At 41.9% G+C, this 27,658-nt stretch overlaps 1 protein-coding gene across 3 annotated transcripts in view; it reads left to right on the top strand.

The window, feature by feature from the left end:
* mdga2a (MAM domain containing glycosylphosphatidylinositol anchor 2a) overlaps window positions 1–27,658 on the top strand; it is a 615,537-nt gene that overhangs the window by 409,159 nt on the left and 178,720 nt on the right. The gene's annotated exons all lie outside the window — the stretch shown is intronic.

Genomic DNA, 27,658 nt, shown 5'->3' with positions numbered 1-27,658 from the left:
CTTTACAAAGTTTCTCGAATCCCTTTTCCACCACTGATGTTAGGACACTATTTCTCTGTCTTGTCTTAAATAATAAGGTCACATTTGCTATCCCAGAGAGGTTTTCATGATCGCCAGTGTTCAATTTTTTTCAGGCCACCTCTTTCATGTTCTTCTATGTAGCCAAAGTACACAAATAGTGATTATTCCCCTCCAAAACTCTGCCTGAACACATGACGGAACATTCAGCCATATCATTCAGTTCCTCTTTCACAAAAAGAATTCAACTGCAGGTGAGGGCTCCCTATTACTCTATTTCATAGGAGAAAGATTCTTTAAATAAATTATCCAGACGTGAAAAATCAATGCATTCAGGCCAAAGCCCATTGTGAAATATAGCATGTCCCTTTGTAAATAATTTTAGTTATCGTTTTGGTTCTCTTATCGGAATTTACCTGTCTTGAGATGCCAATGGCATCTTACTTGGGATCACCTTTCAGTGTTAAAGGATTTGCATTGGTTTAGAGTGGCACCTTGTGCCAGTCATAAAAGTATGACATTGGTCTGAAGTACCACATTGTTCCAAAAATATATGAAAGGGATTGTTCTGGTCTCTGCCTCTCCCAGTAGTAATAGATTGCTTTTTTTGTTAAATGTGAAATGCCATATTATCAGATTGACAGATTGTTACTGTAAAGGTGAATGTCTAAAAAGGATCCTTGTCTCATGATTAAAGGGGTGACCTTGGTCTGAAGTTCCAACTTATTGATATTGTGGCTTAACTCTCAAATGGCATTGAATATTAAAGTTGTGGCATTAATCAGAAATGGCAATATTCCATTTATAAAAGTGTGATATTGGTATGGAGTGGCATCTTGTCCTTGATGTAAAGGAGAAGCAATTCTGGCTGAGAGAACTTTAAAATGATAGCACATCACGGTCAGATCCTCCATTGCATTTCATACACTTGTGGGATCTACTATCAATTTTCAGCTGAGATTGGGCTGTGGTAACTTCCCAGCACTACTGTTTTGGTTTGGCTAATAAAGCAGACCCCACTGCCAGTGACTGGAAAAATAAAGAGACATAAACGTGGATTAATTGAATACCCGGACAAACTAATGAGCCGGTGCCCATATTCCATCTTGCAATTCAGGATCCCAAGTGCTGACAAATTGAGCAACTCCATGCCAATTCAGCAAGCTTGGAGAATCTCACCTTACTTTACTGCACTGAAAGTAATTCCCAATTTTTACTTGTTGCCCTCATAGAATCAGGATCAGGGGTATCTGTAAATCTGCTTCTCTATCAGAACTATGCAGAAGCAGGATTTGCAGTTCACCAGGTGTACCTTGGGATCAGAGAATTGAAGTTAATCTGGTAAGCTTTTATCTTGCTGTTCAGATAAATCTGATACACACACAACTTAATCATCAGATGGTGCTGTACTCAGATTTCAGCATGTGATGATGAGTAATTTGGAATATTATGCTTTAATCAAATGTGTTTGTGTTGAAGCTCTGCGGGTTTCAATTTAACACTTTGTGAAACAATTCACTTCAAGTGCCCTTGGAGCTCATTGAATGTAGACTTACTCCTTGATCACTTAATATCCAGAAACCTCTACTTTGAATTTCCTGGACAACTATCACTGATTAGGCCCCTTGACAAGAGAATTGTAAAGCTTCACTTTTCACTGGATGAAGAAGTTTCTTCTTCATCTCTCCTGAATGGCTAAACCTCATTTTGTGTTGCACCCCGGTTCGTTAACCCCAGCCTAGGGCAACATCCCTGCAAATTTATTATTCTAAGGTTATAATATGAAACCATTGAATTTTTGTCTTCAATGCTGAGTGTCTCTTGATGAATCTCACCAGATTTAGTATGTAATCGCCAGGGGATGAAATTATGCTTCACTGGGCATTGACAAGCAGATTAAGATAATCCAGTGATTGATGTCAGAAGATTTTGTAGATTAAGGAAATGCAAAGTAATTAATTTTTAGATAAAGTTGAATTAACTGTAATGTGAATTTCTGTTGCATGACCTTAGATTCAAAAAGTAAATTAAAATTTCATGAAAGAGCAAAGTTTTGCAAAACAGTATGTGCACAGTAACTTGATACAGGTTTTAACTCTGTTAAAGGACTAACAAGTTAGCATTAGCTATGAATGTAATTTAAGTTTAATTAAAGTGAAGAGTTGTCTGAAGGCCACTGGATTCAATCAATTGTACATCATAAGCGTTTGACAGATTAGGGGTCAGGCCTCAAGTTTTGGGGAGTAGATTTAAGTCACATGAAGAGGAACTGCAACTCCAAGACTGCAGTGGATCAAATGAATTCTCTGTCCAAGGAAACTTAAAGGTTGTCTCATAGATTTGCACATTGAATTTAGGGTTATGGGAAAAGGGTGGGTAAGTAGAGCTGAGTTCACAGCCAGACAGGACCTGATATCATTGAATGGTGAAGCAGGCTCAATGGTCCTATTCCTTATATTCTTGTGTAAAATGTGATTGAAATGCATACAGTGATCATGGTTGTTCATTACCCCTCATGATCTTGTTGGAACATTAAAAAAAATCTCATGGGGTTTGATTGTATAAATGCAGGATGCAGGTTATAAGTGTGAAGTGATGCATTTTGGAAGGTCAAATTTGAAGGCAAAGTACATGGTTAATGGCAGGATTATTGATAGTGTGGAATAATAGAGGGACCTTGGGGTCCAAATCCATAGATCTCTCAAAGTTATCGTATGCTGATCATCATTAGTGGGGGTTCGAGTTTGAGAGTCGAGAGGTAATGTTGCAGCTCGTCAAAAGTCTGGGTGTTAGACCACACTTGAAATATTATGTTCACTTCTGATCACCTCATTGCAGGAAGAATGTGGAAGCTATGGAGAAGGTGCAGAAGAGATTCAGCAAGACGCTGCCTGGTTTAGAGACCATGTCTTATGAGGCGAAGTTAGCAGAGCTGCGGGGTTTTCTTTTTGGAGTGAAGAAGGACGAGAGGTAACTTAATAGAGGTCTACAAGATTATCGGACAGTCTGCACCTTTTTCCTAGGATGAGAGTAGCAAACACCAAAGGACATCTGTACAAAGTGAGGGAGGAACATTTAGGGGTAAGTTTATTTTACACGGAAAGTGGTGGGTACATGGAACACATTGCTAGGGGAGGTTGTGGAGGCTGGTACATTAGAGTCATTTAAAAGTCGCTTGGGCACATGGATGAAAGGAAAATAGAAGATTATGACATAGGGAATGTTTAGTTTATATAAGTTGGTGCAACATTGTGAGCTGAAGGGCCTTTACTGTGCTGTAATATTCAATATTATTTTCCCTCTCTGGACTCTCCAGAATTATTTCATAACAAGTTTGAGCAGAGGAGAAATAGCCTCACTCAAGAGTGCTGTTGGGTACTAATTCCTAAGTATATTCAAACATATTCATCTCTTGCACTGGATTCTATTGATTGGAATGCTCAAATTGAACCAAGTCTGATGCATTATTGGGAACTGCAGAAGTTGGAGATCTGCACCTGGACTTTATAAGTTGAGCATCGGAGCATGATCAGGACATTTCTGCCAGCACCTTCACGAACTCCATGATTGTGGGAGCCCCTAACTTCCACATACCTTCCGAAGGAAACACTGGCATTGTCATTTGGAACTGTCTCAATGAGGGCTCAGTTATCGAGAGAGTCAAGAACTTCAAATTCCTGGGTGTCAACATCTCCATGAATCTGTCCTGGAGCCTCCATGTTGATGCAATCAACAAGGCCGCCAGCGGCTATATTTTGTGATGTGCTTAAGGAGATTTGGTATGTCACTGAACACTCTTGAAACTTCTATAGGTGTACTGAGGAGACCATTCTGACTGGTTGCATTACTGTCTTGTATGGAGATACCAAATCTCAGGGAAAGAAAAACTCGGTCTCCAACTTCACAGGCATCATTTTTACTCCATTAAGGACATCTACATGAGGGAGTGTCTTGAAAAAGCAGCCTCTATCCTCAAAGATCCCCACTGATGCACCATCAATAACTTCAAAAAACTAGAAGTTATGCAAAACTGATAGGCTTTTATTCACAATTGAATGAAGGCACATCCATGCTGGTTGACTGTCCTGAACTGGGGAGGGGCTATGAGACAGTTAGCTTTATTCAAGGATTTGTAGGAGAAGCCATAGATACAGTCAGCCAATGGGGTGGAACCAAACAGCTAAACATACATACAGTGGTTTGCCACATTCCCCTCTTGTTTTAGAAAGAGTCCGGCAGGGTGAAGTGAATTACATGTTATTACACATGAAGTCTTTCAGGTGGACTGATCTGATGCTGCGACCATCGTAGTACTGGCTACAGTACAGCTGTTGAGTCCTGGAGAGTCTGGAATGCCTGTATGTAGTCATTGGCATTGTCTTGGTGGATGCGTAGCAACAAGTCTGGCATGCCATCCGCTAGGGCTGGAGTAACACACCATGGCCCTGGTGCATCATGGGTAACAATAGGTGAAGGGGGTGCGGGGTGATCGATAATGGTCTCAGGAACCCCCGAGGGCACCAAGTCCCTAACAGAGACCATGTCCCATTAACCCCAGAGTACACCACATAGGCGTATTGGGGGTTGGCATGAGGAACCATACGTCTGACCAGACATATGACTCCTCGTGTGCTTCCAGAGTAGAGTAGGACCTAGCATGCTTGCAGTGTGGTCCCTGAAGTGGACTTCCTGACAAAGGAAAACATTCATTCATGTGGAGTGGCATTGGTGGCTGTACATCTGAGAAATCTGATTGAGTGGAGTACCTCTGGGAGGACATCTTGTCAGTGGGAGACTGGAAGGCCGCTAGTCTGCAGGGCTAGGAGGATGGTCTTCCAGATGGTAGAGTTCTCCCTTTCCACCTGTCCATTACCTCAGGGGTTGTAACTGGTGGTCCTGCTCATGATGATGCCTCTGGACAGCAGGTACTGATGCAGCTCGTCACTCATAAGAGAGGACTCCCGGTCACTAGGATATAGCAGGGGTACCCGAACAGGGTGAAGAGATTGCATAGGACTGTGGCTATTGTCATGTCCAAGCAGGGGATGGTGAACGGGAAATGTGACTACTCATCAATGATGTTGAGGAAGTACACATTATGGTCAGAGGAGGGTAGGGGTCCTTTGAAATCAATGCTCAGGTGTTCAAAGGGGTGGGTTGCTTTTAACAGGTGCACTGTCTGGTTGCTAGAAGTGTGGTTTTCACTCCACACAGACTTGGCATTTTCTGGTCATAGTTCTGATCTCCTCAATGGAGTAAGGCAAAAGGTGGGCTTTGATGAAGTGGAAGAAATTGGTGGCAGAGGTCATTGTGGAGGGTTTGGATTCGGTCTATTTATGTACTAGCACATGTTCTGTGGGGTAGAGCATCTGGGGACTCATTGAGTTTCCCAGGCTCGAACAAGATACCATAAATTTAAATGGAAAGTTTAATTCTCCACCTCAATATCTTGTCATTTTTGATTTTTACCTCGCTGATGATTGTTGAACATGAAAGAAGCTGCACATTGGTCAGTTAGCAAGGTAAATTATTTGCCAGTGGATAGTGTCTCCAGTGCTGTACAGGTTCAAAATGGCTTGGACAGAGAAGTGTCATATTTTGGGGCCCTGGAAGGTGCAGGAAAAGAAGGCTATGGGTCTGCCCGCCTGGTTACGGGTGGCATTCAGATTGAAGTTGGAGGCTTTGCTCTCCTCCTGCAATGGGATGGATTCATCCACAGTGTGTATTGTGGTCTTGGCAATGTCTGCCTTGATGCTGCTGAAGTCCATACGGACCTCTGACGTCAGGGGAAAGGAGGTGGATTTAATGAGAGGACAGGCCTTGTCCACATAATTGGGGATCCATTGCCATAGTAGGAGAAGCCCAGGAACCTTTTAAGAGCTTTAAGACTGTGGGGAAGGGGGAGTTTCCCATGCGATCAGGGTCAGGGCCAATGACTCCGTTCTCCACGACGTAGCCATGGATAACAAACCAGGATGGGCGGAATACACATTTAGCCTTACTGTATGTAAGGTTAAGGAGTTTGGCAGGCTGGAGGAATTTTGGGGGGTTGGGATCATGGTTCTGCAGGTCATGGCTGCAAATGGTGACAATGTCCAGATACGGGAATGTGGCCTGCAGCTCATACTGGTCTACCATTCAGTCTATCTCCCATTGGAAGACCGAGACCCCATTGGTGATGCCGAAAAGAGCCCTCAGGAAATGGAGAGGTGGCCATCTACCTGAAAACCAGTATATTGGCTGTCCTCCGGGCAGATAGGGAGCTGGTAGTATGTGAATTTGGATCAATGTGGAGAACACCCGACAATGAATGATTTGGTTTACCATTATCGGATATACAGGGAAGAGGATACACGTCCAACTGTGTTTATCAATTAATGAACTGACTGTAGTCAATGACCATTCTGTTTTTCTACTCATTCTTCTCCACCATCATTTGAGCTCTCCAGGAGCTGGTACTGGCTTCAATGATGCCATCTACTTTTGGTGGCAATGGATTTACTGTTGGGGGTGAGGTTGGTGAGCAATGGTGGAGGGGTGATCTTGAGAGTTGAGTGCCTGCCGGTCATGCACAGTGGGCAATCTTTGGGTTGCTGGCCGTAAACAGTGGGGGAAGAGGCCGGGCGGGTTTGCTGATGGTGTGCAGTGGGCGGTTAAAAAACTGCTGGTTACAGACAGTGAGGGGTGTTGGGCCCATCATCATACTTTTAAAGTGCAGCCCAGTAACAAAGTAGTGCAGAGCTGTGCCATCACCAGGAGTTTAAAGTCTTTATAGTCTGTGCTCCACACGGTCAGAGTCATTGCACAGAAGCTGTGAACATCAATCGCATGGCGCTTCAAGGCCAAAGAGACTTTGTAACTTACTGGCTTTATTGCAAAGGAGTAACGCTTCACCGTGTTGGGGTGGATGAAGCTCCTTCTATCGAACAGGCAACTCGTCACGTGGCTGTTTACCTGGATGTCCATCATTAATCTGGCAAGTAGGTGCAGGCTAACTTGATCCAGCATGATGGAGGCCTGTATTGGATCACTGTCTATAGATGCGGTGGTGAGTTCAGGTATGAGGTCCCAAGATGGCGGACTTCACATCCCATATGCAGTTCTGCTGGGTCAGGCTGACTTTGACTTACATACTTTTGGGTAATGTCCTTTCTTCCCGCAGTTAGAGTAAAGCGCGTCTTTTGCCAGGCAGAGTTTCCTCGAGTGCTTGTTCAGACTGCAGAAGTAGCACTTCAGGAGCTCGATGAATATTCCAGCCATGGTCAGGTCACTGGTGGGAAGTTGCGGTAGCAGTATAAGTTGCTCGCAGAGTACAGAGGCCATTGTTGGATCGTTGGTAGGCCGTGGAAGTGGTGGCGTTCCTCAGGTTTGCGGCCTTCCCACGTCCCAAGATGGCAGTGCCCAAGCCAACCCCAAGGCAGCCATGTTGTAGGCTGAGTAGGCTTCCATATTCTAGGGGGACATCCATAGCATGCCTGCCAGTTCGACTGCCTTCCCCAAGTTGAGATCACCTTTCCCCAACAGGCTCTGTTGGATATAGTTGGACCTGATACCTGCTCTGTGTCTCTGATCAGATCTTCTGTGTTCACTGTGGCCTTCATAGCTTTGCAGTCACAGGCCTGTCTGAGAGCTCTCAGGGCCTGGAGGTACTCAGTGTTCCATTCCCCAGATAGCTGTTTTTGGGTAGTCAGAAGGTGTCTCGAATAGACATTGCTTACCTTCATCAGGTACTGGCCTTCAGGAAGTCCATCACCTCCAGGTACGATGTGGTGTCCCTAATCATTGAATATACCAGTGACTCGACCCAGGAATGTAGTACCTGCAGCTTATTGTTCTCTAAAATGATGGCAAATTATGCCTACAGGAACGCTTTGAAGCAACGCAGCGTGAGTTGAAAATTGTTGGAGGTTTCAGGTGATTGTGAGTCGATTTTCAACTTCTCTGGTTTAAGGATCTGCTCCATTATCAAAATTTATTGCTAATATAATTGATGCACCATCAATAACCCCAAAAGACTAAGTTATGTAAAACTGATAGGCTTTTATTAGCAATAAAATGGAAGAACTTCCATGCTGGTTGACTATGTTGAATTGGGGAAGGACTGTGGGACAGTCACCTTCATTCAAGAGCCTGTGGGAGGGGCCACAGGTACAGTCAGTTAAAGGGGCATGTCCAGACAACTAAATATGCATACAGTGGTTTACTGCACCCACCACCCAGGACCTCTTCACTCTGCTATCATCGGGAAGGAGGTAAGGAACCTAAAGATGACCACTCAGCAGCACAGGGACAGCTTCTTCCCCGCTGCCATCAGATTTCTGAATATTCAATGAATCATAGGTATTGGCTTATTTTTCGAGGGCTACTATTGAAATTTTTTAATATATGTTATTGTTGTAAGATGATTCATAATATCAAAGTTTTGCTGCTGTAAAACACCAAATTTCATGGCTTGTTCATGACAGTCAATTCTGATTTTGTAATTGTCAGCAAAATGATGAGATGGACAGTTACAAGAAAAGGGAAAAGTCAGGAATGAAGATGAAGTGAGTAAGAGGCAAATTAAAATCACAACAAGAAAAGGAAGACAACTTTTTCAATGTCAACATTCCTGGAAAGAATTTAAATGAGCTCTACCTGTTTGGATATTTAACTAATAGGAGGCTTGAATCTATTGGCATTTCCATTTTGCCATTGAATTGCAGGGAATAGCAATTCAAGTAATCTGAATTTAGACTGCATTAAATGTTGATTTTTCTTTGTTTGTACACACTTTGTAGAAATTTGCAAAGCCCCAACACTTGAACTTTCCACAAGGGTAAACCAGAAGAAGAATTGCCAAAGGATTGCAACTAGAAATCTGTCTCATTCTCTGCAACTCCCAACAGAGTTGACGATTTACCCAAAATTGAATGACAAAACCTGAGTGGATGCAAACATAACAGTTTAAGATGCAAATTGCAGTGTAAAAATCTTATACCATACCAGTTCTTTCCATTTTGCTCCTTTTACAATGTTAAATTATCTTCAGCCAGTCGATGCAAGCAGGAAAGTGCTGTTTGAAAGAATATTGATGCTTGAGAGCAGCATGTCCCCAATGAGGTTCATCACACTCCAACGGTTTTCTGCCCAGAGAACGATAAATGAATTCTGGGTGTAATTTTCAACTTATTCTGCAATATCAGTAGCATTCTAATGGCAAAATGAGAGGTAAAATCAAAACACGAGCTCAGAGAAAGGTTGTATTTTCAGTCCATTACAATATGCAGTGTGCAGCAAATAGATTTGGAACCAAACCTTGGGAGAGGAAGGGGCCTTTGTTAAGCACTGGTAGCTTGACCACCCTGTCAGCACCAATATTGGAGGAGCTAACTGTCTTTCACTTGTTGCATGTAAGCTCTTCAACCCTTGCAAGTAGCCTTGTGACTACCATTATCCTTAGCAGTATATGTCAATGAATTTGAATGCACTCTCTTTACCATCCTAGTTAACGGACTTGGCACAAGCATTATGTAGGGGATATTAATGAAGTAAATTGTTAAAAACAAGGAGAGTAAGAAATGGAAAAAGGTAAGCAGCCTGTGTATGCTGCATACAAAAACAAAATTAAAAATGTCACTGAAAAGTGGGAAGGGATTGAAGGATTTTCTCAAAGGTCACACTTAATGCATTTATATTATTCTTGCCTTGGGTAAACCTATAAAAGTTGATATGTATTTGCATTCTAAATTAATTTCATTATGGATTGGCCATCCCATGGGGCTGGGATTTTTTTGAGTACTGAATCAATATTTTTCACTAGTCAGACAATAATCTGTATGATCAATGCTATTGGCCAGTGAAATTCTTTGAAGAATGGAACAATCCTCAGAGATTTGACTTCACAGATGCATCTTTAACATAGCCAATAGTAGAAACAATTTGAGCCAGTGGCAGTTTATTGTGAAAATAGCAAGAAAGTAATGTTAAAAAGATCAAAATCAGAGAGAGGAGACAGTAATGGAGGCTCTTGATTTTTCGTTCTTGCAAGCACGGTAACGTTACCATGTTTTTAAGGGAAGAGGACAGAGTTTGCATTTCATGTTGAAGACCTAATCTTAAATGAAGAGTCTTCAATCTGAAACATTAACCCTATTTCCCTTCCCACAGTCTGGCTGACCTATTGGGTTATTACACCATTTTTTTGTTTTAATGTTAGATTTCCATCATCTACATTAAAAAAAAATCACCTAATTTTAAAATTAGGCTCGGCAAAGTCAAGTTACTTTCCATGCTCAGCCTTTTTGGAGGAGAATTCCAGATTTCAGTGATAACTTGTGTAAGGAATCATATACTTATTTTATGTTACATTTTAATTATTGTGGCATAAAGTCACAGAGTTCTATAGCAAATTATCTATATTGTCCAAGTTAGTTCTGTAGTAGAAGTGAAGATGCAAAATGGCAAGCTGGTAGTTTGTTGAAAACCCCATTTTGAAGGAAGGTTGTGAGTTCTGAGTTCAGCCTGTTCAAAACCCTTGTTGTCCTTACAAGAGGAAATAGCTGGCTCGAGTGTTTCTACTGAAATAAGGGAAACAAGAGGAACTTGATGGTGACCTGGAAGAAGAGGTTATCATTTGGAAAATCGATGATGGGGCAAGTTTCTTCGAAAAGACACTGAAGTGGCTGATCGGAGGAAATCTGTTTGTGTGTGTCAAATGAGCAACAAATGGGTGGGGGGGGAGAGAGTTGGCAGCATGACTTGGGTGAGTGAGGGGGAGGAGAGACGGCAGCGCAACTTGGGTGGACGAGGGGGGAGAGAGATGACAGCGCAACTCAGGTGGGCGAGGGGGAGAGAGAGAGATGGCAGTGTGACTCGGGTGGATGAGGGGGGAGAGAGATGGCAGTGTGACTTGGGTGGGTGGGGAGAGGAGAGAGATGGCAGCAAGACTCGGGTGGGCAGGGAGGGGAGGAGAGAGATGGCAGCGCGACTTGGGTGGGGTGAAGGGGAGAGAGACAGCAGCATGACTGGAAGGGGATGGATACAGCAGCACAATTCGGGTGGGCTTAAGTCTGGGGCAGCTGGCTTTTGTTGTGAAATCCGGAAAAATCTGAAATTTGGAACACTCTGTCCCCCAAGGGTTCCGGATAAAGGATTAAATACCTGTACTTTCAAACTGCTGCATTGAAGCACAATGTGGTAACTACCATGGCAAACTCAGTGGCAAATTATCCAAAACTACCTCGTTCACCCCCCCCACCAAAGCTGAAGCAACAAAGGAGATGAGCTTATGAAGTAGATGTGTTTCATCCAATGTTGATAATATTTTACCTGAAAATAAAGTTTATTATATTTATCATTACATATGGTAGTTTACATATGACTTTTATTTTAATGATGGTAGAACAAAGAAACTCAACTACCAATAATATCTTTATATGAAAACTCAAATCAACGTATATAGGCCCTCCAATAGGAAAACAAAATCACAAATTAAAAATTAACTAAAATGAAAATTAAAAAATAATAAAGAAAAAAAAGAAACCCCCCCAAACAAAAACTACCAAAAGGTAGTAATCCCCTAAGCAAAAATCGGGTGTGGGTCACCCACCAGTGGCTGATGACTAGTAAAGAACTTGGAGCAAATCTCTCCCTCCCCAGCCAAACAATCAATAACATCAAAATATCATAATAACAAAAAAAAGAGTAAGAAAAAAAAATTCTTATTTTCATCCAAGGGTTTCCAATCTCGAAGATCCCATTTCAGAAGAAGTTGGACTCTTTCCATTCCCGTGTTTCCTATTTCTGCCATTTACTCCATTTCCAGAACAACCAAATTTTTCTTTAGGAGATAATGGTGGACTATGTCTTTGTCCTCTTATATCTGGCAATGAATCAGCAAAAATCATTGTTTCATGATCATTTTCAAAAAACTGAAATTGATAGTCTCCATAAAACACCTTCAACACTGCAGGGTAGCGAAAAGTAGACTTATAACCTTTACGCCACAAAACTTCTTTAACTGGATTAAATCGATGTCGACATTGAATGACCTCTTGACTCAAATCAGGGTAAAAGAAAACTCTGCTATTCTGAATTAATAATGGAGTTTGTCGTTGTCTCGCATTCTGCACTGCTAGTCGAAGTATTGCTTTTCTGTCCAAATAATTCAAACATCGAATTATTACTGGTCTCGGTGGTTGACCAGCTGAGGGTGTTCTTCTTCGAGCTCTATGGGCTCTTTCCAGTACCAATCCCCCAGAAAAAAATCTTGCCCTAATACTTACGGGATCCAGTCTTTAAAGAAATGAAGAGGATCTTGTCCTTCCATACCTTCTGGCAAACCAACAATTTTCACATTATTCCTTCTGCTTTGATTCTCCAGGTAGTCTATTTTCCTCTCTAGCTCCTTCTCGCATTCTTCCAATTCTATGACTGATTTTTCAACCTTCAGCACTTTTTCTGTGTTAGAAGCCACTTGTTGTTTACAGTCCAAAAAAGCAGTCTGAAATTTTTTAAATTCTTCATAAGATGCATCCACATGTGTCTTAACCATATTTAATTCTGAACTTATACCAGCATTCATTTGAGCCATTTCATTCATTTGAGATGTCAAAGGTTTTATAACAGCTTGAACAATGTCATTTAGTTGCATACACTGTAGGTCAGAAAAGCTCAGCCCTGCTCTCTCTGATGTAGTGACAAAACAAGGTAACTGCAGCTCCTGCTGCAACTCAACAGAGGCATTTTAAAAGTTTTACTGCGGGTCTGGACTCCCAGCGACGGCACTCCGACTTCCTCAGGGAGTCGCCACTGGTCTCCCCCCACATCTCGTTTTTTCATGAAATCACGAAGTAAAGCAATTTCTTCAGATTGAAGTGCTTCCTGATGCATTTCCAACAATGGAGTCGTCTTCCTGTGTGCTCTGTTAAAATCGAAAGGCTTTCCAAATTGGGGTCACTTCTTGGGAACACGCACCTTCTTCCAGAGAACAAGTAATTCCAGCGCCATCCTTCACGTGGTGAGTAATAGACATTTTTTTCAACTCCCACAGGCAGTCTTTGAGGTTTAGACACTGAAGAGATTATGCCTGAGGCTGTATCAAGTCGTCTAGGCCCCAAATCTTCAGCAGTTCGAAAATGTAACTTCTTCTGCACTTGAGGTTTAATCTTTTTACCATTAGTGGCCGTATTAATTCCTTGATACTTTAAACTAAAATTTTAAAAGTTTAAACTTGAAAAAAAAGAGTTAAAAAATAGGTACTTAAAAGTCTGGCCAGAGAGGTTGAGATTACACGTCTAGACTCTATGCCATCTTGCCACACCCCCCGAACAAAGAAACCCAATTATCAACTTCCTTCATGCATTTCTATTTAAACTCACTTCCCTCTGCGAAGTTTCATACTTTGTCCATCTGTGGAGCAACCATTGTCTCTCATTCAGCTTTGAAATCCTCGTATGCAGATAAACACTTAACTCTCCCAGTTCCTTGTTGTTCCCGCAAGTCTTAGAATGAGCTTGATCCCATTCTTCCCACTCCCTATTCTGCCCAGAATATCATTCATCAGAATCAGAATTTATTGTCATGAACAAGTCACAAAATTCATTGTTTTGCAGCATCACAATGCAAACATTTATATAAACCACCTTACAAAATCAATAAAAGTAGTGCAAACAAAGTAAGGTTGTGTCTATGGTTCATTGTTCATTGAGAAATCAGATGGCTGAGGGGAATAAGCTGTCCCTATGCCACTAAGTGTTCATTATTTCCCCCCGATGATGGCAGAGTGAAGGCATGGTGGGGATCCTTGGGGATAGAAGTTGCTTTCATAAGACCCCGCCTCTTATTGATGTCTTTGATGGAGTGAAGACTGGTGCTCGTGATGTCCCAGGCTGAGTCAACAATGCTCAGAAGTTTTTTTTTACTTATCCTGAGCATTGGCACCTCCATACCAATGATGCAATCAGTCAGAATGCTCCCCACGGTGCACCTGTAGAAGTTTTTGGGGTGACATACTGAGTCTCCTTATACTCCTCGCAAAGTAATCTTCATGATTGCATCGACAGAGTGTCCAGGGTAGATCCTCAAAGAAGTTGACACCCAGGAATTTGAAGTTCTTTACCTTCTCCCCTGCTGACCACATGATGAGGACTGGTTGTGTTCTGCGCTCTTCTGTCATTCAGCACAAAAAATAATCCAAGCCTGGATTGATAGAAGGGACGCTATTGGGAGATGCAGGAGTCTGGAGATTAAGCCCCCAGGGGCTTGGCAGTGACCAACAAAGGTCAATGGATTGGGAACCACCCAAGGACCTTGCTGACCAAGAAAGTGTGTGGCATATTTGCCTTAATTGGAACAGGCATGAAGTCCAGGAGCAGAAAAGTCATGCTCCAGGTGACCAAGACATTGGTGGGACCACACATGGACATTGCATGCAAATTTTGTCACCCAGCTATAGGAAAGATATAATTGAGCTGTAGATGGATGCAGAAAACATTCACAAGAGTGTCGCAGGGACTGGTGGGCTTAAAATATAAGGAGGTGCTAGCTAGCCTTTGACTTTTCTCCCTGCAGCTAAGGGAAGGAACTGGCTAAGGGGAGTCCTCAGGATGGTTTATAAAATTATCAGAGGAATCGAAAACAAAGAGGGCACAGATTTAAGGAGAAAAGAAAAAGATTTAAAAGAGATCATTGGGTTTCTTTGTTCTACCATCATTAAAATAAAATAAAGGTCATATGTAAACTACCATATGTAATGGGACACCTTCTTCTCAAAGAGGGTGAAGATATGTAGAACAATCTGCCAGAGGAAACAATGGAGGCAATGACAATTGGAAGGTTTAAAAGACAATTTGACAGGAAGGGTTTAGAGCAGTTGTTCTCAACCTTTTTCTTTCCGCTCACATACCACTTTAAGTATTCCTCAACTGCCATCAGTACTCCATGATTAGTTATGGATTGCTTAAGGTGGTATGTGGGTGGAAAGAAAAAGTTTGAAAGCCACTGTTTTAATTGTACCTCATTGACTCGTTATGTGAACGATTTCATACCTCCAAAGGAAATGGACCAATGACAATTAGTCTCAAGCAAAATATTTCAGTAACAATTGCATCTAAAGTAGTGATTCTCAGCCTTATTAATCCCTTATTAATCACAGCACCGATGGCATCGGGATTACTTAAGGTGGTCTGTGAGTGGAAAGAAAACAGTTGAGAATCACTGGCGTAGAAGGATATAGGTTGAACACAAGTAAATGGGATTAGCTTGATTGGCCTGGATATGTTGAGCCAAAATGCCTGTTTCCTTTCTCTTCCACCCCATTACTCTGTGACTCTATGAAATGGCTATAAGTACAGGCATTTAGAGCAGTAACTGTCTGCATACAGATTGAATGATTCTGTTCAATATGTGCATGGAATTAGTAAGAGAGCTGAAAAAAGAATGTGGTCAGAACACAGAGCTACTCGGCATTGCAGGCACTGGGAGAAAGGTTGAATCTTTTAGAAGCTGTGACTAACAAGAAAGTAGGTGAAACATAAAGTGAATGGTTCAGATTCTTATAACATTCTGCTTTTCTCTATGAATTGCTTCTGTCATATAGGATTATTAACAATCCTGGCCAATATGAGCAGTTGGAATGAGCAGAGAGCATGTTATCTTCAAAATGTACAGCTGTTTGCCTCAAGATCAACATCTCTACACTCACACTCATGCTTTGCTGTGCAGAGAGGATTATATTTTATATGCAAATTGATTCATTCCCATCAATGTTCACTTTCACACACACCATGCAGTCAAGTTTACTATGAAAAACAAATGTAAAACAAAATTATGCTGTAATAATCTGCATTTTCATCTAATTTCTAAAGCAGGGAAGATAATTTTACACATGTAGATGAGGCACTCCATTTTGGTTGCAATTTCGTTTTGGTTATCACCATAAATTTAAAATGTGGAGAGGAGAGTTGGTAACCTTGAGTATTCTTCTATCCCTGATTGATTGAACTCTGAGTGGCAGTACAAAGCAAATAACGATTGCCACAAGGTCTTGGCAAGGTTGTAGGCAGGAGGAAGTAAACTAATATGGATGCCCTCAGTTTAGAGAACATATGTCTGTCCTGAGGGACAGGTTGATATTGGAACCACATTTATCACCATCTAAAATATGTTAATGGTAAGAGGAAAGATAGAAACAAAATTGGTCCCTTAGAAAATCAGAGCGGAAAACTGTGTGGAGCCTAGAGAAATGGGGGAGATATTGAACAGTTTCTTTTCTTCGGTATTCACTAAGGAGAAGGATATTGAGAGATGTGAGATAAAAAAAGCAAATTGGGTAAATATGGGGAATATAGAGATTACAAAAGGTGTAGTTTTAAGGCTTTTGAAGAATATAAAGGTGGATAAGTCTCCGGGACCAGACGGGATCTTCCCCAGGACATTGAGAGAAGTGAAGGAGGAAATAGCAGAGGCTCTGGCGGTAATTTTCCAAATGTCATTAGATATGGGGATAGTGCCGGAGGATTGGCGCATTGCGCATGTGGTTCCGTTATTTAAAAAGGGTTCAAGGAGGAAGCCTGGCAACTATCGGCCTGTAAGTTTGACGTCTGTGGTAGGTAAATTAATGGAGAAAATTCTTAGAGATGGTACTTATAAACATCTGGATAGACAGGGTCTGATCTGGAGCACTCAACATGGATTTGTGGGAGGAAGGTCATGTTTGACGAATCTGATTGAATTTTTTGAAGAGGTGACTAGGAATGTGGATGAGGGTAGCGCAGTGGATGTTGTCTATATGGACTTCAGTAAGGCCTTCGATAAGGTACCACATGGAAGGTTAGTTAGTTAGGAAGGTGCAGTCTCTAGGTATAAATTTTAAGATAGTCAAATGGATTGAACATTGGCTGAAAGGGAGAGGCCAGAGAGTGGTAGTGGATAATTGTCTGTCAGGTTGGAGGCCGGTGACCAGTGGTGTGCCTCAAGGATCTGTATTGGGCCCATTGTTGTTCGTTATATACATTAATGATCTAGATGATGGGGTGGTGAATTGGATTAGTAAATATGCAGACGATACTAAGATAGGTGGAATAGTGGATAATGAAGAAGGTTTTCAAGGATTGCAGAGGGATTTGGGCTGCTTAGAAAAGTGGGCTGAAAAATGGCAGATGGAATTTAATGCTGATAAGTGTGAGGTGCTTCATTTTGGTAAGAAGAATCAGAATAGGACATATGTGGTAAATGGGAGAGCATTGAGGAATACAGAAGAGCAGAAAGATTTAGGAGTAACGGTACATCGTTCCCTGAAGGTAGAAATTCACGTGAATAGGGTGGTGAAGAAGGCTTTTAGTATGCTGGCCTTTATCAATCATTGCATGGAATATAGGAGTTGGGAGGTGATGTTGAGATTGTATAAGACGTTGGTGCGGCCTAATTTGGAGTTCTGTGTGCAGTTCTGGTCGCCTAATTATAGGAAGGATATAAACAGAGTGGAGAGAGTGCAGAGAAGGTTTACCAGAATGTTACCTGGGTTTAAGCATCTAGAGTATAGGGAGAGATTGGACAGATTAGGTCTTTATTCTTTGGAGCGTAGAAGGTTGAGAGGGGATTTGATAGAAGTATTTAAGATTATGAAAGGGATAGACAGAGTGGATGTGGATAGACTACTTCCGTTAAGAGGAGGAAAGATTAAAACAAGAGGACATGAGTTAAGAATTAAGGGGCAGAGGTTTAGAGGTAACATGAGGGGGAACTTCTTTACTCAGAGAGTGGTAGCCGTGTGGAATGAGCTTCCGGGAGAAATAGTGGCGGCAGAGTCAATTGTATTATTTAAGAAAAGGTTGGACAGGTATATGGATGAGAAGAAGATGGAGGGTTATGGGCATTGTGCAGGGAGGTGGGACTAGAAAGGGGTGTTTGGTTCGGTGTGGACTAGAAGGGCCTAATGGCCTGTTTCTGTGCTGTAATTGTTATGCTATATGTTATGTTAAACCAATCAAAACTTCACTGGAAAGAAGAGAAAAGGAAAAAAATTACAAACATAAGATTGGAAATGTAGAAGAAGACTATTAATTCTCCTTTGTTCACTCTGAGTGTCTATTATCATCCTGTTGCAGAATTTGGTTGTTTCTCTAATAACCAGAGATTCTCAAATCCATCCAAAAGTTGTGTTATGCATGAAGAAGAATTCCAGATATCATTCTTTTAATTTGCATTTTCATTACACAAATTTTGGTCTTCTTTCAATTTAGTTGTATCCAGTTTACCTTTTCTATACTGCTTACTACATTGCCTACCTCTTTAATGCAGCTTTCTAAAAACTTTCTCCCTGCAAAGCGTGCAGAACTCACAATGGAGGCGAGCTTGAAAAACCTTGAGGATATGTCTCAAACCCACAATATATTTTTCTGAGTGTTGCGTCGAGAGGTAATTTGAATTTATTTGAATAGTGAACATTTTCTGTACTTGATTAACTCTATCTCGAGCAGTGGTTCTCAACCAGTGGATAGCCCACTGGTGGGCTAGAGCATATTTCCATGTTAAATAAAATACTTTTATAGCAGACTGCAACAAGGATTTCATCTGAAAGTTGCACCTGACAATTGGAGTCAGTGGACTCAGGCAGTTGGATTTGAAAACCTCAGATCAGCAGGAAGCTGATTGGGCAATAGAGATCAAGTGATCTTGTGAGTGGTATTAATTCACTTCAACTCAGCAGCCTAGGGAGTCGGTACTTTTTGACTGCATGCAGCAATGAGTAGGAAATATACAACTAACTATTTTTTTTTACTCGAGACTTTAAATTAGATAAAGACATGTTTTTTAACAGAGTTGTCTTTGTTTGACTTGAAAATATCACTCAGGGCTCATGGCATGTTAAGCTGGAAGCCAGTTGGGCCTTAGACCAAAACATGGTTGAGAACCACTGAGTAGAATATAAGAATCTATTAAGTAATCCATGTTATTGGTCATGGATAAAGTGGGGTTTATATATAAATTCAGATTTTTGTTTTCTTTAAGTCACTTTCTGTTCATTTTTTGATAATTGAATTATTTTAGCAATAAATTACAAGTTTGCTGCACATGTATGCAAGGTAATATTTTTTGGAAAAATTGGAATGGAATCACTCTTCTAGCAAATAAAGGAACAAAGCTGACAGAAGAAAAAATATAATTTGGCTGTAATTTGACATTCATAATTTGAAGACTAGTTGCTTTGGTTGCTGCTTCCAATTGGGGATGTTTATTCAAGGGCATCCAGCAAATGTGGCCACTAAAAGAGGAAGGCAGTTCCACCATAATTCAAAGACAACTGGAACAGGGCTTACAATGCAGGGAACTACCATTAAATGTTTTAATGTTCAGTATGATCAGTTTACAAATATAAAATAGACAGTGCCTCAAGTACAAAGATGATTTGTGAATGAAAATCTCACTTGGTCTGCATTGCAGGTGTATAAATAAGACCCATGAAAGCTTTCAATCGCTGGTAGGAATCAGTCCACTGATGAGTTATTCCCTTCTAATTCGTGAGAAGGGCATACTAAAATTACTGCATTCTCTGATTCTATGTGCAAAGCATGCAGGTGCACAACTAAACATAACAGACAAACAATGCATATGCAGGTCAAGTATTCATAAATAAATAAATATATGTTGCTTCATGAATATGAGAATCTTGGATGGTTAGTGTGAGCACTTCCTTTGGTCGATCAGCATTCTCACTGCCCGTGAGAAAAAGCTGTTTCTCAGCCTAATGGTGCTGGCTCTAATACTCCTGTATCTCTTGCTTGACGTGAGAAGCTGAAAGATGCTGTTTCAGCCCATGTGAGAGCTCAGGCCTGAACAGGAAGATAGCATAGTTGAATGAATGGCTGATGAGATGGTGCAGATGGTAATTTTGTATGCTCTCTTCAGACAACAATCCTGGTAGATCTTGTTGATTCGAGGGGATGTGGGTGGGGGGGGGGGGCGGGGTGGTGAGAGGGAAAGAGACTTCAGTGATCCTCTCTGCCACTCTTATGTTCCTATATATTGACGTCCAATCCATTTTTCTGTAGTAACCATACCACGCAGTGTTACAGCCAGCTAGAACTCCTATAGAAGGCTAACATGATGATGGCCAGTAGCCTAGTCCACTTCAGTCGTCTCAGGAAGTTTTGCCTTCCTGACAAGTGAGGAGATGTTGAATGTCCACAATAGGTTGCTAGATAAGTGCATTCCAAGGAACTTAGTGCTCTCCACTACAGAGTTATTGATTTGTGGAGACCTGATTGTTCCTGTTCTTCCTGAAGTCCATGTTCATCTCCTTCTTCTTGCTCATGCTGAGAATCAGGTGGTTACTCTTGCACCATATCACAAGGTTTTCCACCTCTTTGTATTTCAATTCATCATTGTGGCTGCAAACTTGATCACTGTTGGAGCTGGATGTGGTGATGTAATCTTGGCTCAGTAATGTGAACAGGACCGGCTGAAAAAATATCTCCCTTGTAGCACATGAGAGTTTGTGCTGGTGCCACTAACACAACAATGTTGTCACTTTAAAGGTTGGATGGAGCCGATTGGCATTCCCAGCAGGGAATGCTGGGAATTAACTTGACAATTCCGCCTGTTGGGAGTTAAATAAAACCAAAGCAAGTAAAAACACATTGACAGAGAAACTCAGCAGGTACGCAATGTACTTTATATATTAAATATAAATATACATAAATAAAATTTCAGCCAGTGTGAGGGCTCAGGCCTGAACAGGAAGATAGCACAGTCAAATGAGTGGCTGATGGCAAGATTTCAAGTTCCTGGATTATTGAACCTTTTCAGGGGAAGGGGTGAACAGGAAGATTTGGAGGGGAACCAATATCCTTGCAGGGAGGTTTTGCAAATGTTGTTGGACATGGAGGGGCAGGAGGGCTGGTTTCTTAGGTGGGGCGGTGGGTGTTAGAACCAAAGTGAAGAGCCAATTGAAGGGCCAATTAGAGCAGAAGTAGGGGCAGCTTGCAGGGAGTTTGTGTAGAAGGTCAGGCAGTAAGGACAAAATTGCAGCCAGTGAGATGAGTTGAAATGCAACAGGAACACAGAGCCAAACAATGTAACAATACAGGGCTACAGGCTTTGGATTTAAATGCACACAGCATAAGAAATAAAGTGGATGACCTTGTCATACAGCTACAGATTGACAGGTATGTTGTGTGGCCATCACAGAGTCATGGCTAAAGGATGGATGTCATTGGGAGCTGAATGTCCAAAGATACACAGTGCATTGAAAGGATAGGCAGAGGGGTGGTGTAGTAAGGAATAACATTACATCATTAGAAAGAGGTGACATAGAATCAAAATGTATAAAATCACTGTGGGATGAGTTAAGAAATGGCAAGGGGAAAAGGGCACTGTTGGCAGTTATATCTTTGGCTTGGCTTCGCGGACGAAGATTTATGGAGGGGGTAAAAAAAGTCCACGTCAGCTGCAGGCTCGTTTGTGGCTGACCAGTCCGATGCGGGACAGGCAGACACGATTGCAGCGGTTGCAAGGGAAAATTGGTGGGTTGGGGTTGGGTGTTGGGTTTTTCCTCCTTTGCCTTTTGTCAGTGAGGTGGGCTCTGCGGTCTTCTTCAAAGGAGGCTGCTGCCCGCCAAACTGTGAGGCGCCAAGATGCACGGTTTGAGGCGTTATCAGCCCACTGGCGGTGGTCAATGTGGCAGGCACCAAGAGATTTCTTTAGGCAGTCCTTGTACCTTTTCTTTGGTGCACCTCTGTCACGGTGGCCAGTGGAGAGCTCGCCATATAATACGATCTTGGGAAGGCGATGGTCCTCCATTCTGGAGACGTGACCCATCCAGCGCAGCTGGATCTTCAGCAGCGTGGACTCGATGCTGTCGACCTCTGCCATCTCGAGTACCTCGACGTTAGGGGTGTGAGCGCTCCAATGGATGTTGAGGATGGAGCGGAGACAACGCTGGTGGAAGCGTTCTAGGAGCCGTAGGTGGTGCCGGTAGAGGACCCATGATTCGGAGCCGAACAGGAGTGTGGGTATGACAACGGCTCTGTATACGCTTATCTTTGTGAGGTTTTCAGTTTATATGCTGACTGCCAAATGGTAGTTGGGATGTTGACAACAAATTAAAACAGCAAATACAAAAGGCGTGTCAGAAGGGCAAAGTTATGCTAGACATGGGAGATTTTAACATGTAAGTAGATTGGGAAAACCAGGTTTGGACTGGATCTCAAGAGAGAGAATTTTTAGAATGGCTTTTTAGAGCAGCTTGTTGATGAGCCCACTAGGGGATCAGCTATACTGGTTTGGGTGTGGTGTAATGCAGTAAACTGCACTGGGTAGATTACATCTCCAGAAAAGAGGACCATCGCCTTCCCAAGATCGTGTTATATGGCAAGCTCTCCAATGGCCAGCGAGACAGAGGTGCACCAAAGAAGAGGTACAAGGACTGCCTAAAGAAATCTCTTGGTGCCTGCCACATTGACCACCGCCAGTGGGCTGATATTGCCTCAAACCGTGCATCTTGGCGCCTCACAGTTCGGCAGGCAGCAACCTCCTTTGAAGAAGACCACAGAGCCCATCTCACTGACAAAAGACAAAGGAGGAAAAACCCAACACCTAACCCCAACCAACCAATTTTCCCTTGCAACCGTTGCAACCATGTCTGCCTGTCCCGCATCGGACTTGTCAGCCACAAATGAGCCTGCAGCAGACATGGACATTACCCCTCCATAAATCTTCGTCCACGAAGCCAAGCCAAAGAATGCAGTAGAGATGATTATAGATTATAGGTGATTATAGGCTAGTGACCATGACTGAGTTCAATTTGTTATTTAACAAGGAGAAACTAAAGTCAGATGTGTCAATATTTTATTGGAGTAAAGGGAATTCCAGTGGCATGAGAGAGGAATTGGCCAAAGTAGATTGGAAGAGGGGAGAGCAGCTAAGGATGGAACTTCTACAAGAGAGAAGAAAGCTGCAGGATAAATACATGAAAAAAGAGGAACGATTCAAATGGAGAATGGTCACAACTCTGGCTGTCAAGGGGACGTCAAAGCTGATGTAAAAGCAACAGAGAGGGTGTGAAAAAAAGCAAAAATTAGTGGGAAGATAGAAGATTAGAAAGTTTTTTTTTAATACTTGCAGAAGGCCACTAAAAATCTCATGAGGGAAAGATGAAGTAGGAAAGTAGGCTAGCAAGTAATATCAAAGAGGATACATAAAGCTGCTCTTCAACAATATAAAGAGTAAAATAGGTAGGAGCAGATATTAGAAACACTAGAAAAAGATGCTAGAGTAATAATGCTGGGAGATAAGGAGATTCAGAGGAACTAAATGAATATTTTGCATCAGTCTTCATGATGGAAGGCATCAGCAGTGTGCCAGATGTTGAAGAATATCAGTGAAGGGAAGTGAATGCAGTTACTATTTTAAGGGAGTAGGTGCTCCGAAATCTGAGAGGTCTAAGAGTAGATGTCTCCCAGAGCAGATGGATTCTGAAATATATAGCAGCAGAGATTATCGTAAAGATCTTTCAAGATTTGATGGATTCTGGTATGGTACCAGAGGAATGGTACATTGCAAATGTCACTCCATTATTCAAGAGGGGTGTGAATCAGCAGAAAGGAAATTCTAGACTGGTTAGCCTGATGTCAGTGCTTGAGAAGATGTTGGAGTCACATCCACCATGGTTTTCTGAAGGGAAAATTTTGCTTGACATACCTTTTGAAATTCTTTGTAGAAATGACAAGCAGGCTAGTTAAAGGAGATCCAATAATGGATGTTGTGTATTTGGATTTTTACAAGGCATTTAACAATGTACCATATATGAGGCTATGTAACAAGATAAGAGCCCATGATATAAAAGGAAAAATACTAGCAAGGGTAGACCATTGGCTGATTGACAGGAAGTAGAGAGTTGGAATACAGGGATCATATTTTGGTTGGCTCCTAGTAGGCAGTGGTGTTCCACACAGGTCAGTGTTGGGGCCATTTCTTTTTATGTTGTTTATCAGTGGTTTGGATTATAGAATAAATGATTTTGTGGCCAATTTTGCAGATAGGTGGAGAAGCAGGTAGTGCCAAAGAAACAAGAAGGCTGCAGGTGGACTTAGTCAGATTAGGAGAATGGGTAGAGCAGTGGCAAATGAAATGAACAGTCATTCACTTCGGAAAAAGAAATAAATGGGCAGACTATTTTCTAAATCGGGAGAAAGTTGAAAATTCCCAGATGCAAAGAGAGTTGGGAGTCCTTGTGCAGGATAGCCAAAAACTAAATTTGCAGCTTGAGTTGATTGTGAAGAAGACAAATGCAATGATGGTATTCACTTGAAAAGGAATAGAATACAAGAGCAGGGATGTGATGCTGAGTCTTTGTAAGGCACATGTGAGATCTCACTTCGAGTATTGTGAGCAGGTTTGGGCTCCTCATTTAAGAAAGGATGCGCTGATTCAGAGAGGGTTCAGAGGAAGTTCACAAGGATTATTTTGGGAATGAAAGGGCTATCATATGAGGAATGTTTGATAGCTTTTGGGCTGTACTTGTTGGAACTTTGGAGAATGAGGGAGGATCTCATTGAAACATTTTGAATGTTGAAAGACAGACAGAATAGATTGAAAAAAGGTTGTTTCCCATGGTGGAGTCTAGTATATGAGGGCACAACTTCAGATTGAAGGGCATCCACTTGGAACAGAGATGCAGAGGAATATCTTCAAGATTCAAGATTTAATTTATTGTCATAGTAATAAAACAGTGTGTCCTATTACAAGAAATTCCCTTTTGCCTGCTATGAGGCAGACAGATTCACCACCAGCAGAAATTGCCTGGACGCCTTTTACTTTTCTTGTAGTCAAAGAGGAGCAAAGGAGAATGTCCCCCCCCCCCCCCCCCACCCCCACCAAAGTCACTGAGTGTCTATAGATTTCCCTCTAGCATTTCCGCAGCCACCCAGAGTCCAGATCCGAACTTCTGACACTGTCAGGGACCCTTCAGCACCCTCAGCACCTCCTCGCATCCCGTTTCTGATACCTGGTACCCCTCTTGCCAATTCAATTCAGTCTCCAGCAGTCCACAGCGCAACATGAGTCTCCCGACAACAGTCTCCAGTGACCCACAGCCTCTGTGGGTTCCTTGCCTTGAGTCGTCTGCAGTCCACCGCAGAGCCCACCTCCGTGGTCACAGTCCATGGGTCATCTCTTCCGCTTCTTCCTCTCAGACAGGGGTAGGTCTTCCTAATTTTTGATGCCCTACTCCAGTCCTCCACTTCCCCAGAGTCTGAAGCCCCTTTGGGCTGCTGCCGATTAGTAGATGTACCAGTTCAAGATTGGGCGGGCCCCGAGGTCACGGGATCTTAAATAAAACCACAGTTGGCTCACTCAACGGCCTGTTAAAAGCTTGTGTGGGGTACATGGTAGTCAACTGGGTGGCTGGACCCCACAGGAGTGCTGAATCTCCGCTTCCTTGCTCCCTGCATGTCCACGGCAGCACTGCCTCTACAGTGGCTCTGACAGCACTGCTATCTAGTAAGAGGCTAGCAATTCTGTGGAATTTGTTGTCACAGTCAGTTGTGGAGGCCAAGTCTTTGGGTATATATAAGGGATAGATTGATAGGTTGTTGATTAGTCAAGGCATCAAAAGTTATGGGGAGAAGGCCGGGTCATGGGGCTGAGTCGGAAAATGGATCAGTCATGGTTGAATGGCGGGGCAAGCTCGATGGGCTAAATAGTCTTTTTCTGCTCCCCTGACTCCTTTACCAAGGTCGTGGGGCTGAGTTGGAAAATGGATCCGTTATGGTTGAATAGCGGGGCAAACTTGATGGGCTGAATAGTCTTTTCCTGCTCCCATGACTCCTCTCAAAGGCACCTTTGCAGAACTGATAAATATGTTCTCTAAAGAAGTCATGGATTTATTTTGGAGTTTATCTCCATGTGCTACTGAAATTCTCAGTAATATCCATCATATCATATAACTTCATATTGCGGTTAACTGTTCATTGAAATGTATATTTCTGACAGATTCTTGTGGAGAGATGCTGAGAGACTGTCAAACAGTCTCAGTTTGAGGAGTCAGATGTGGAGAATTGATAATAGGAAGAATGCCTTCATTTGCAGAGTTGTGGATCTTTGGAGTTCTTCAGTTCAAAGTCATTTAATAGGTTCAAGACAAGAGATTTTTCAAATGCAGGTGAATTGAGAGAGGTTGGTGGATAAATAGAATTCGAGAAGGAGGTCAGCAGTGATCTTGTTGACTGACAGAGGCTTGTAGGTGTCCATGTCCTGTGCCTGTTTCTCTTTCTAGTGTTATTTTTTTGGGACCACTTGTTTATCTACCAACAAGGTTATCATTGGGACAAACTAGTTTCTCCCTTCAAAGTTGTGATAGTCACTTTTCACCACATTTCCGTGATAACATTTACTTCAGAATTGGTGAGGAAATGGCTGGCCCGAGCTGATATTCTAACTTTGATTTTGTACACTAGATTTTGAAATTATGGTATGTATATAATTTTAAAATAAGTCCGTTTCAGAGTACTTACACAAGAACTTGACTTAATCACATCTGACATTGTCCATCCTTGATCATCCAAGGACCACCATAGAGAGATGATTACTGACCAGTTACACTTGACCTGTCCACAGACAATATGGATGGAGTCTTGATCAATCAAATGATAAAGATTAGGAGATGAAACAGGTCTTCCAGAGAAATGGAGTTGATCTGCTGTACATTCTTGATCTCCTGCAGCTCCTCCAGGATACCCCCAGATGGTGAAAATAACAATTAGGATAGATAAGAGTTCAGTCTTCAATCTCTACATACAAGGCATCACTCTGGAAAGAATTGTTTAAATAATGTTCCCAGGTAATTGGTTTCAACAAACGAAACCCACTTATGCTTGAAGTTTGAGTTATTTTGATTTCTGTTTCTCTTTATTCTCCAATTTCCAAGCTTTTTGCACCTTTCATCCTCTGAACTAGAAGTCATATCCTTGCCTGAATGGCAATACAATGGGGATATTATTAGATTTTGCTCTGAATTGAGATTGAGCTAACTGTTCTAATGTTGGTTAGAATTTGGGTAATTTCAAAAAATAATTTTCTAAATTCTTAAGGGGAATGCTGAGAAAATTATTCCTCAATCTGAAAAGTCTCAAACCAAGTTATCAGTCTCAGAATAAGAAGGCAGTAATTTAGGACAGATCCTTCATTTTGTTTTTTGGTTGGCATTTCCCTGGATGAAAGAAAATCAGTTTTGAGTTACCTTTAGAAATTCTCTACTCAAAGGGACCTTTGAGTATATTCAAGAGAACTGAGAGAAAGCTTGTGATGGTGAGAACAAGTTGGGAGAGTTCAAGAAGTAACAAATCCAGGACATGGTTTATTAACAAACAGTGGCCTTTATTTTCATGAGGGGAGATTTGCAACAGAGAGCACACTCACACACACAGACAAAGCAATGATACAAAACTACTCGCTACTCCCGACTTACTGAATGCTGGAATATGCACAAATGCCAAATGATCTACGCTGCTCTATGTAGTTGTGGATTACATTCCAGAGGTAACTTCAAACATCAGTTTCATTGTAATGCTCCTCAACTCCTGGTTTCTTATTGAATGTTATGATTTGCCTGACTGACCATCACTCCACATTTCTGGGCACATTGCACACTCTTGTTCTG

The sequence above is a fragment of the Narcine bancroftii genome, chromosome 2 (genome assembly GCF_036971445.1).
Source record: "Narcine bancroftii isolate sNarBan1 chromosome 2, sNarBan1.hap1, whole genome shotgun sequence".
Lineage (NCBI taxonomy): Eukaryota > Metazoa > Chordata > Chondrichthyes > Torpediniformes > Narcinidae > Narcine > Narcine bancroftii.
Note: the sequence above shows the minus strand (reverse complement) of the source record. Positions and strands in the feature narration are given on the sequence as shown.